At 55.4% G+C, this 11697-nt stretch overlaps 1 protein-coding gene across 6 annotated transcripts in view; it reads left to right on the top strand.

Moving 5' to 3' along the window:
• The first annotated feature begins 1284 nt into the window (after nucleotides 1–1284).
• Nucleotides 1285–11697, top strand: part of Prkcd (protein kinase C delta) — a 30785-nt gene continuing 20372 nt past the window's right edge. For 4 of the 6 annotated variants that reach the window (XM_005317202.5, XM_021731061.3, XM_040289724.2 and 1 more), the window contains exons 1-2: nucleotides 1285–1422; nucleotides 4690–4802. The gene's annotated coding sequence lies outside the window, so the exon portion shown is untranslated. The remainder of the gene's footprint in view (nucleotides 1423–4689; nucleotides 4803–11697) is intronic. The other 2 variants (XM_040289726.2, XM_040289725.2) reach the window with 1 other exon arrangement.

The following is an 11697-nucleotide window of genomic DNA, read 5'->3' as shown; positions in this document are numbered from 1 at the left end:
CCCTGCAATCTACCTAGTCAGGTCTCTTCTTCCCACCCACTTTCTCCAACCTCAACCTCGTGTTTTGTTTCTTACCCCACCTCTCCTAGCCTCCTGCTTCCTGCCAGCCCACCCACTGCCTCATCTGATTCCCAGGAGCCCCCTTAAACCTGTCATGGGCGCCCCGTTGAAACAGCCTTCCCCACCCTTCCACTGCTGCAGAAGACTAAGGTTCTAGCTGTGTCCTGTCTCTGCCACAGGCCCCATAGTCAATTCAGGCCTCCTCAGTGGTCATCCCCCACTTCTAGCCCCTGTCTCAGCTAGGAAGAGCGGCCTAGACTATTTTCATCCCCTCAAGGTGGTCCCCCAGGAGGCCACGGGCACAGAACCTGGTTTTTTTTTTTTTTTTTTTTGCCTTCTGCAAAATGCCATTTCTTGGACTAAGTATGAGATAATGGCTTGGGTTTCTGAGTTTTAAGAGCAGGGGGATTGACTCCCTAGACCCAAACTGTTCTAGGTCCAGGGTACACTGGGTGAAAAAAAAATGAATGAATGAGTTGTAGCTGACAACGAATTTTCATGTCTGGAAAGGGAGTTCTTGTGCCTGCCTAGGGCTATGGAAACTCTGGAAGGTAGGGACAGGACAGCAGAAGAACGGGAGAGGTAGAGGCAGCTCTCAGAAGTGCCCGATGAGCAGTATAGACGCAGATCAACTAGAACAGCCAGCCCAGGAGTCTTTCCAGCTCCGTCTTTGGGGCAGGGCCTGGACCAGCAGGCCTGGCGGCGGGCACTGAGCCCGGTTGCGTCCGCACTCCAGCCAACAGGAAAAGAAGAAGTGAGGCCAGGCTGGGAGAGCCAGCGGCCAGTGGGGAGTCCCATGCGTGGGCGGGAGGAGCCGGGGAACCCCCGCGGGCGCCTCTTGGGCTTCAGGGTGTGTTGGGGCCCCATCAACCTCAGCCTCCTCCTCTGTAAAATGGGGTCCCCTCCAGATGCCGGCTTGTGGACTACTGGCGGGCAGAGGCTGGAGGCAGTGCTGGGGAGGCTAGAGAGGTCAGAAGACTTAAGCCAGACGGAGAGAGGCACAAACCCGCTGGACCCCTCAGCTTCCAGCTGGCGGGGGCGGGGCCCTGGAGGGGCCGGCACTTGTGGGCGGGCCCTCAGCGAGGGCGGGGCTGAGGCCGGCACCTGGGTGAGGTCGCGCCGCCCCGCCCCCTTGCACTTCCGTGTGCAGCGGCGCCCAAGCAGGAGGCGGCGGCCGCTTGGGATCCCCAAAGCGACCCCTGGTATCTGGCAGCAGCGCTGAGACCGGGGCCGTCCCCACCCGCCCCTGGACCCGTCCGGGTCAGGCCTGCACCAATCCCCGTCCGAGCGCACTCCTGGGAGCAGCTCCGGGAACCAGACCCCTGCCGCCGCGACCCCTGGCGCCTGGCCTCGCGCCAGGAGGTGAGTGAGAGCGGGGCGCGGGATCGGGGCTACCTACCTCGAAGGCTCAGCGCTCCTCCCTTCCCCCTCCGCTCTCCGGTTCCCTTTTCTGAAACTGAGAAACTGAGCTGCGACCAGCAAAAGTCCCGCCGAGTGCCGAGACCCGCGGTATCTCGGTGCCCCCGTCCGTCTGTCCCTCTGTTCGACGGTGGGAGCCTAGGCCCTCATGTCCGATCGCTCCCTGGCCTTCTACCTTCCTGTGTGCCCCGGCCGCTCCGAGGGTCCGACCGTCCCTCCCTGATCTCTCTGGGGCCCTCTGTCCGTTCTTGTGCCCTCACTCCCTCTGTGTTCCCGGGTCCGCCTCTCCCCAGACCGGGTCTGTCTGCTAGTCGCCCTCCGCGTGCTCCATCGCCCCACCCCCACCACTCACCCCGCTGCCCCCTCGATCCTGTCCTCTCGCAGCCGCGCCCCCGGCCCACGCTCGCCGCCCGGTGCCTGTCCAGCAGCCTCTCCTTTAGAGCCCGAGCCAGACGGCCCGCCACGCCTCATCTCCCGCCCCTGGGTCCCATCCGGGCGGACCCGCTCGGCGCCTCCTGCTCTCTATCTCTTCTTTCAGTCTTGATGTCTTTCTCCGTCTCTCCATCTGTCTCTGGGCTGGGCGTGGCTCTAGTCTCCACCATCCCCCTTCTCACCCTGCCCCTCTGAGCCCCCTCTCCGGGTGGCCTTGCCTGGTACGGTAAGTCCCAGCTTCCCCAACCCAGGCGCCACCTCCCTGGGGGCCCAGGCTGGTAAGGGAAGGGGGCGTGAAGATGGGGGCACCCTGCTGGCCAGCTCTGGAGAGGGAGGAGGTGAGCACCATCACAATTGCTCCCACTTCCCCAACTCCCTCTCTGTGGGGGCGGGGAGAGTCCTATTAAGTACCCCATTTAAACCTGGCTAGGGTGCGAGTGTGGGAGGATCCTGGCCCCTACCCTATTGCATGGACCCTATCACCGTGTGCTGCATTGCCTGTATCTGGACTTGTGGGTATGCTGTGTGTCTGTCTTCTTATGTGTTTTTTGTGGGACGTGCCCCTGTGATTCTGTGTCCTTCTTCACGTGTGTGCCTTACACATGTACATGTGTTTATTTGTGTGTCCTGAAGCTCTTTGTGTGTCCTCTGCAACTGTGCACACCAGATCTTGATGTGTTTGTTCTGTGTCACCAGACTGCCCTTATGTGGTGGTGGTGGGGTGTCCCTGTGTGTGTCCTATTTTGCACTTGGGTATATCATGGTGACCAACTGGCCATGAGTACATTAGATCCATTAATTGTGGGAGCCCCTGGTGTTGGGGTGCCAGCCCACCGGGCTCATGTGTGAGTGTGTCTAAATAAGTGTGCATGTGGCATGTGTGTGTGTGCACTCACATTTGGTTCTTCTTGTCCCTCTGCCACTGAGCTACTGTGACCAGGCTGACCTGGACCAGAGGGAGGAGACTGGTCCCTTGGGTTTCCTCCTTCCTGCTATGGACTGGGCTGGGGTGTGGTAGATAGACCGGCAGAGGGCAGCTGGGGGGTGGGGGGAATATGTTTAGGTGGCTATACCTGGCTGTAGAATGCTATGAGAGCTCCTGTGTGTGCTGGGACTTTGCTGAAGGTGACACTGGCAGTGTGGGGCTATGGTGGAAGCCTATGACTGGTAACAGACTCACAGTCTGACTGTATGAAACTACAGGTGTGTGCTTGGGAGTGACTGTGATTGTAGGGAACTGAGATGGCTGGGTGTGGGTGTCAGTGCAGGAGGGAATGTGACAAGGTATGTAGTGACAGTGCTGGGAGGGAAGGTGAGAGCCCCCGTGTGTGAGACCATGTGCAAGAACATGAGGTCGTGGGTGTGCGCTGTGCATGCACAAAGCCAACCTTGGCTCCTGGGGCAATGGAGAAAGCTATAGGCGAGTTCTGGGGTTTGTAGTGTTATGACCAAGATCTCAGGCTCTGGACCAAGACAGACATGGGCTCAAATACTCACTGTACCTATTAAGAGCAAGAGAGGTTGAGTTTCCTTGTCTGCAGCATGGAGAAAGTTGTGAGTAGTAGAGATCCTACGTCACTGATCCTCAGCACAGCCTTGACCCAGAGTGAGCGCACAGCACACACTAAGTCTTATTTGGAGATCACCCCACAGCTCGTGATCCCCATTCTCTTGGAAGCTGGGATTTACGAAATCTCCCATAGTCCCCAACCCCATTTCCTGCCTGCAGTGGGTCTCTTGCCCCTTCCTGTCCCCTTGATCAAGCTGTCTGTGGGAGGGAGCATGTGTTTGGAAACTCCAAGACCCAACCCTGTTCAGCCTGAATGAATGATAAAACCCTTCCAACTCCTCATGGCCAGCCCCTAGTCTCTGCAGTAGTGATGGGGGGAGAGGGTGAAGAGGGGTGATTCAGAGCTGTAACTGCAGGGCCCTGACACCATTTAGATGGCATAGCTAATTGGAATTTAAATTAAAATTAGAAATAATTTAAAGTAATGACAAAAAGAAAAAGCCTGAGGATACCTTTGCCCCCAGGGAGTGCTGATGGGGGACTGTGTGGTAGGGAGGAGTTTATACCTGGGGAAGGAAGAAAATCTTGTGGAGACCTGACCTGGTCTTTTAGAGGAAATGCCTTTTAGCTAAAAGATCTAGTGCACCTTGCCGTCACTGCCATTCCGGGCCTCAGGTTTTCAGCTGTATAATGGGCACAAAATAATGGGAGAATCAAATGAACCATAAAATACCAAACAAGGAGTAAAAAAAAAAAAAAAATCACCATTCATTTGTTTCAACATGAATCTAGCATAGGAGCTGACACAATAAAATTTGAAACCATAGAGGTACTTGTGGTATTAATGTTTTCTCCATTTAAAAAGTAGGCTCAGAGGAATTCCCCCAGGCCCTAAAGTGGTGGTGCCTGGTTGCACCCTAGGACTCCAAAACCTGCAGGGCAACCTCCTGTAGAGGGGGTGGGGTGGGGGTGGTGGTGGTGGTGGAAGGAGGTTGGAAACAGCTTTTTGCTGTGTCTGCTGACCGCCTTACCAGGCTGGAAATATTCCAAGGGCAGGGACACAGTGTTCCAACCCCTAACATGAAGTGGACACATAGCCAATGCCCAAGAATATTTGTGCCTGGCAGCCCATTTCACAGAAGAGAAAGTCAAGTCCAGAGAGGTCCAAGATGTAAGAGTCAGGCAAGACTGAGCGGGTCTGTGTCAGCCATGCTGATGGGGAGATCCTGTTTGCTTCCCGGCTCAGCTGTTTTCTCCTGTTCTTGCAGGTCTGCTGGGAATTGGCCCAGTGAGGGCGGAGGGCCTACTTTTCCTGGTGGTTGGTGAGTGGCAGCAGCAACAGGAGCCCAGACCAAGGACAAGTGGGAGTTGGGAGCCCCAGGTAGGACTGTGTTCTCTTAGGCAGAAGGACATTGGGCTGGGAGTAACACTCTTCTTTGGACTCCTCCCTTTTTGCTATGGGATTGGGTGGTTTGGGGCCTGGGTGCCCAGAAGAAGCAGCCATTTGCTCTGCCTAGAAGGAACTCACTGCCTAAAACCTGGCTGTGACCCAGGGAAGGCTTTGGCTTTGGAGGACTGGAGCCCACCAGTTGTTTGGGGGAAGGAGTGATGACAATTTATTGTCAGTTAGAAAGTGATATGTGAGCCAAGGGTTGGGGGAGGGTGTGTCAGTTTTTCCATGGCTCCTTGTATCTCTGTCACATCATCCTTGCCATTACACAGGGAAATGGAGGTTTACCTAGGCCTCACGGTGGGTTGGATGCTGGGTTGGGAATGGAATGGGGTCTCTCAGCACAGCTGGATATTCTTCCATATCCCATTTCCCCCACTCTATTTCCCCAGCCTCTCTGGGGCCTGAGGAGGGATTCTAAATCCCAATTCCCAGCCTCTAGATTCAAGGCAAGCTGGGCAGTGTCTCTGAGGAATGCCCAAGAAGGCTGCAGTCTCCGAGGCGCCTCAGGAAGCTAGAAATCCCTCCCTTTGGGGCCAGCCTTGGTTTCGTCAGCCCCCATTACAATTGAAACAGTCTTCTGGGCTGGGGCATAAAGCTCTGTGTAACTCAGGTGCCTAGCATGCACACAGCCCTGGGTTTAATTCCCAGAAAGAGAAAGAAAGAAAGAAAGAAAGGAACCAGCCAGGCACACACCTGTAATCCCAGTGGCTCGGGAGGCTGATGATGCAGGAGGATCGGGAGTTCAAAGCCAGCCTCCGCAAAAGCAAGGTGCTAAGCAACTCAGTGAGACCCTGTCTCTAAATAAAATACAAAATAGGGCTGGAGATGTGGCTCAGTGGTCGAGTGCCCCTGAGTTCAATCCCCTGCATCCCCTCACCCCTAAAAAAAGAAAGAAAGGAACAAACAAACAAAGGAAGGGGGGGGGAGTGTTACTCACTGAGTGTTTAAATCCCCAGTAAGCCAGGTTCTGAATGGGTGTGTGGGTGTGTGCTGAGGGCACCTGGAACCTGGGGGGATAGGAGCAGGGGATGGGAAGGATGGCTTTTCCTCCAGGAGTCCTCCCTGATCGGTTCCCTACTCCCACCCTACTGGCTGTCAGGCACTATAGGTTTAGGGTGACTGAGTGAACCTGAGGAGGCTGGACTCCCTGGGCCTGACTCTGGGGACAGGGCTGTCACTCCACTGGGGACAGATGGTCTTCTGCTTATTCATCCTACTCCAAAACCTATCTGGTAGGGAGGATGTGAAGTACCTTTGGCTTAAGGGCCTCTGCCCCCTGAGGCCAGGGGAGCCAGTCCCTCCCAGCACTCAACCTCCTTCCCTAAGGAATTCAATTAGTTTTGGAGCCACCCACTTTCTGCTCTCAAGCATCACCTGCCTGGCTAGCAGAGATGTGCACGTGTTCATACAGAATGCCAGGCTGCACTGGGCACACGTGCCATAGGTGCCTGGTGCCTGCACATGCACCCCCATGGGCACACTAATATGCACATACACACACTCGTCTCTGTCATCATGCACTCAGATGTCTGCCCACACATACCGCACTGTGCCCATGCTGGGTAGGGAAGTGAGGCCCTAGGCAGGGTAACAGCCTAGCCATGTAGCCTGGGTCTGATGTGACAGTGAGAGTCCAGGTGTGGCTGTGACCAGAGGCTAGAGTTGGGTGGGCCATGCTGTGGGCAGTCAATAGCTGTCTTGCCCATCTAACTCAGGCCTCCAGGGCTTGGTACTGGAGACCGGGGACATGGGCGTGGGGGAGGGGCTGTGTCAGCTGCTGTAGTACCGTTTGTGGCTGCTGCCACAGAGGAGGAAGTGGGCTGTTTGGCCATAAGGCTGAGGTGCTCACGGGCCAGTGGGGGTCCTACAGCCCCTCTGTCCAACCCAGTGTCTATGTCTGGAGACAGTGGAGTTGCTAGGGTCAGGAGTCCGGGAGGCAGGCAGGGTACTCTCTCCTAGAGTCCACTTTCCAAGGCCTAGACCCAGGGGAGAAGACTGTCTGTCCGAGGCGTTTCCGGAGGCTCACTTCCTCTGGGCTGCCCAGGAAGTGGTTTCAGAGTGGGACTGACCAGCCCTCTGCCTGTGGCTTGCCCCGCCCCTGCCCTGCTTTCCGAGGGGAGCAGCATCTTGCCTGTGGGCTAGGCTGACTGATCAGGCTTTCTACTGCCAGGGCTGCTTAGCCTAGTTAGAGACTCTAGGAGAAAGATGAGGTGCTGAGACCATAAAGTCCCCTGCAGCCCCCACAACTCTGGCTTCTCCCTCCCTCCAAGCCTGGAAGCCAAGAATCAGAGGCATCAACTTCAACAGGCACAGTCTCTTGGGGACGGAGATGTCAGGCTGCTTCTTGGAGATTCAGCAGCACTAAGCAACTGTATAAATGAGCCTGGCCAAGTGGCTTTGCCGCCCAGTGCCTCAGTTTCCCCCTCTGGCAAGTGCAATATCATGTACCCTGGCGAGGTTCTATGGAAAATAAGATAATGTGTGCAAAGTAGCCAGCACCATGCTTGGCACATCTTCTGTCAGTCATGTGAAGTACTCAGTGCCTGCTTCATGGTAACTATTCAGAAAACAGCAAATGGTACTAATAATGGGCCATAATTGTCTGATTGGCTGAGGACTGTCCCAGTGTCACAAGGCCAGGTGGCTTTGGAGCCCAACTAAGTCAGGTCTCTGGCTCCCTCCTTCCCCCTCAGTTCTGCCTTCGGCAGCAATACCAGGGGTGGGAGAGCTCCATTGGTTCAATAGGTTCCCTGTCCTCTGAGGAAGGAGTGCCAGGGTGGAGCAGCTGTGCCCACTCAGCAGCCCAGCCCCCTCCCGCTGTCTCCCCCTCACTCCCTTTCAAAGAGAGAAGAAAACAGATTTCGTGACAAATAGATGCAGGATGCTGGGGAAGGGAAGCAGGCAGCTAACTGCCTGCCCCCTCAGGGCTCCTCTCAGCCCTCCCACTCTGGGCTACTGCAGGACTTTGGGCTTAGAGAATTGGCTGGGAATGAGGAAGTGGGAGGTGAGCCCTCCTGCCAGCCTACCTACCCTCAGACCCCTGGCCTCAGCCTTTGGACAGGGTAGGGGGCAGTCATCTTGGACTGAGGAGACTGAGGGGTCAGGGAGAAACAAATCCCCCCATACACTGGTGCATGCATCCATCCTTAACCCATGGCAGCTGGTGGCCTGCCTATCCCAGGAACAAACAGAAGGTCAGCTCAGTGAGAACTAGGATGAGCTTTGGCTTTCACTCTTTGGGACCAAGAGGCTGAGCTCTCCGGTGTTGAAGAGTTAATGATGGCGATATGGCAGGCAGGACTCAGGAGCCTGGAGGGCTGGAGATCATTGCAGGGCTGGGCCATCAAGGCAAGGGAATCCTGCAGATTTAGGAAAAGGACCTCTGCAAGCATCAGACAGTCCCTTATTTAATATTTCCTGGCTGTGTCCCCTGGAGCCAGGTGCTGGATGGCTGTAAGTCTTCCTATTTCTGTGAAATAGGCAGATAGGGGAGTATCCTTATGAGAAATGAATGATGGGAAGGAACCACTGTGGGGCATTGCGGACAGGAAGACAGAATAGCAAGCCCAGAGCCTCCTCAGCAGGAAGGAACTTGTCTGATCAGAAAACTGAAAGGGGTCATTGTGGCTAGGACACTGGAATGAGGGGAGAGCAGCTCCCAAGGGGGTCAGGAAGGTAAGGGCCACAGGTCTGGCGGAAAGGAGTCTGAGCTTACCCAAGGAGCAATAGGAAACTCCAGGGGCTTAGGCAAGGGTGATGAGGTCTGCTGTACTCTTAAGTCTTAAGAGCCCTGTCTGGATGCTGGAGCAGAGGAACCATAGGGGCCAAACTAGGGGAGGTAGATCCGTGGGCAGGCAGGTACCAAGCCTGGAGATGGCAGTGGTGGCCAGGATGGGGCAGGAGGTGGAGAAAAGAAGGTCTTGATCTTCGCTGCGGAGGCAGACACCATTGCGGACTGGGTGGGGAGGCCCCGGAGGAGGCAAACTGGCCCCAGGTGTCTGGCCTGACAGCTGTGTGAGTGTGGGCGCCCCTAACAGATGAGAAGCACTTGGAAGGGGAACACCAGTGGGCTGCTGTGGGCAGATTTGAGCACTTTTAGAATCATTCACGTGGTGAGGTTAGGGAGGCAGGTGGGGCCACAGCCTGGGTCCAGAAGGGTCTGGGCTAAAGGTGGAGACCTGAGAATCTAAAGCCTAGGTTGAGGAGAAGAGGGCTCAGCAAGCCATTGGTGGGGGAATTTGAGGGTCCTTGCTGGAACTGCTGTCCCTCGAAGGTCCCTGCCCAGGCGCCAGGAGGGCAGGCTTGTGGTGGCTGAGCCACTGTTTTCAAAACAACCCCGGAAGCTTTGGATCATGTCTATGGTTGTATTGGGTAAACAAGAGCAGCCGAGCAGCCAGTCACCAAAGCCAAGGTCGGATCAGATGTCTGTGTGGTATAGGCTTCAGGGCCAAGGTTGGGGGTGTGAGAGGAGGCTCTTGGGGTCCTCCAGTATCAGGACTGGAGAAATCTTGAGGGTTTCCATTGTTAAGACAGGGAAGCTGAGGCCTGTGCTCTGCCCATGGATGTAGGCTGCCTCAGCCCACCCCAGACCCTTCTCACAGGCCAGGCACCCCATGACTGAGTGACCGAGGATAGATGAAAATGGGCAGAGACAGAGCAGGGTGTGAGGATGACAGTGGTGACAGCTTCTGGGTGTTGGCACTGTTTCTTGTGTCAGGCCTGGTGCTCAGCATGCCTGCCCAAGACTCAGCCATGTTCTCAGGGCACTGGATCTGAACTAGGTCTGTCCAGCCCACTCATGCCCATGCTCACCAGCTCCTCTGTTTCCTGCCCTCTGGGAATGGCCTGCTACATGGGTTGGTCTTATCTCTCCCAGCTTTTTCGAGGTCCCTGAAGTCGGGGGGCATCATCTGGGCTTTACCTAGTGCAGAGGGACTGACAGACACCAAAAGGCTTAGGTGGCCACCTTACCTTCTCCCAAACACAAAAACATTTGTTTCTTATAAATAATCAGGAAAGTCCTGGGGACTCTATGGAAAAAAGAAGGAGTGGGGTTGGGACCACCTAGTGGAGCTGTTCCCACCTGCCAACACATCCCCTTGCTGCACTGCAGGCCAGATGGGCCATTTGAGCACTGGAACTGGAGTCTCTCTCCCCCTCCACCTGGGTCTGCCCCATTGGCTTTGTGGCTTTGGTTGAATTACTTAACCTCTCTGTCATTTTCTGCATGGTAAGCCTAGAGCTCATGGAGGTCATATGTGGGCTGTCCCCACCTGCAGATGTTCCAGCCCTCCCCTGCTCTCGTGTGCCAAGCCTGTGACTGCCACCTGTGACCTCCCAGCCTCAGCCTCAACTGACTCCCCCCCCCTCCCAACTCCTCCCAGGCCCTTCAGGCAAGGTGGCAGGTCTGCACAGGGATGTGCATGATCCACCCACTCCTTCCTTACACACTTTGGACTTTGCTCTGGACCTCCTTCAGTGGGGAGGCCCAGCCTGGCCTGATTCCTAGATGCCCTTCCCATCTCCAGCCATTGTGCCCCAGGGGGACTATAGTAGGAACAGTGGCATTTGGGTACCAGATTCTAGTCAGGCTTATGGGATCCTTCCAAGTTCATGTATTCATCTCTGTGTCTGCCCAGTATGCCTGTCCCCGTGTGTGTGTTATGGCTTATTCACATGGATCCTGTATGGCTGGGTGTGGTCTTTGTGGGCCTGGATGCATGTTGATATTTGAGAAACTACTGGAGGGGGAGCACTGTGTGTGGGTGTGTGTATGTGTGCACCTTTTGAGCTGTCACATGTGACTGTGGCTATAAATGTGTGCGTATACGTCCAACTTCAAGGGAGGCTCCCCATTTGTAACTGTATGTTTGGTTTTGTGGGTGTGCTCATGTGTGCACATGTGTGTCGTTATTCTTGGAGAAGTCCATATATTTCCCCACACCCAGGGTCACACAGAGGCCCCCTTGTCTTCATAGGAGCTGACTCTCTGGCTCTTGCCATGAAGGAGCTTTTGTTACTCCCTCAAGGGTGCCTGGAGCCCTCCTTCTGACTGAACCCAGGGCTCCCCAACCCAGGGCCAACTGGGAGACTTCAGGCCTGTGCCTAGTGTGGGCTGTGCTTTTAAGGAGGTCCTATTCAACCTGGCCCAGATGGTTTGAGCCAATTGACACTCAACATCCTTAGTCCTGCCCCTCTGTGCCTTCCAAACCCTCTGGATAAGTGGACTGTAACACCTTTGCTTTCCCCGAGATGGAAGCTCCCTCCCTGCCAACCAGCCCATCCCTGATTCTATCCCCTGCCCTGTCTTGCTATTCTCACTGCCTGAGCAACGTATGGTGTCATCCTGCTCTGTAGCCACTGTTTATGTGATATTCCCCACCAGGTTGTAGTTACCATCAGCCTGGTATGTCTTGTCATTGTGATGCCCACTAGCTGGGCCCGAGGTGGGCTGAAGGTGATGTGGGGCTTATATGGCCTTGGGGGCCTCAGCTCTTAACTCTGTGTGTGCACACAGTCATATCATCTCATGAGTGTGTTTTCCTGGGAAGAGGACTCCTGGCTTTCATTGGATTCTTATAATAACAGGACCCCCTTTGCAATTAAAAGGTACACTCGTGCCGCCTGGGCCCCACCTCTGATTCCTGCTGAATTTCAGATGACTGGGCTGGGCCTGCCAGTGGGATTTTGAAATGGCCCCAGAAAGTCAGCTCTGTAACCAGGGATGAGCATGCTGACCAGGAGGCAGAGATACCCCTAGACCACAAACCCAAGTCCTCAGATACAACTGACCACAGATACTGGCATAGGTCACCAGCAGGGA

The sequence above is a fragment of the Ictidomys tridecemlineatus genome, chromosome 2 (assembly GCF_052094955.1).
Source record: "Ictidomys tridecemlineatus isolate mIctTri1 chromosome 2, mIctTri1.hap1, whole genome shotgun sequence".
NCBI lineage: Eukaryota > Metazoa > Chordata > Mammalia > Rodentia > Sciuridae > Ictidomys > Ictidomys tridecemlineatus.
The sequence above is the reverse complement of the archived record's forward strand: the minus strand, read 5'-3'. Positions and strand labels throughout refer to the sequence as shown.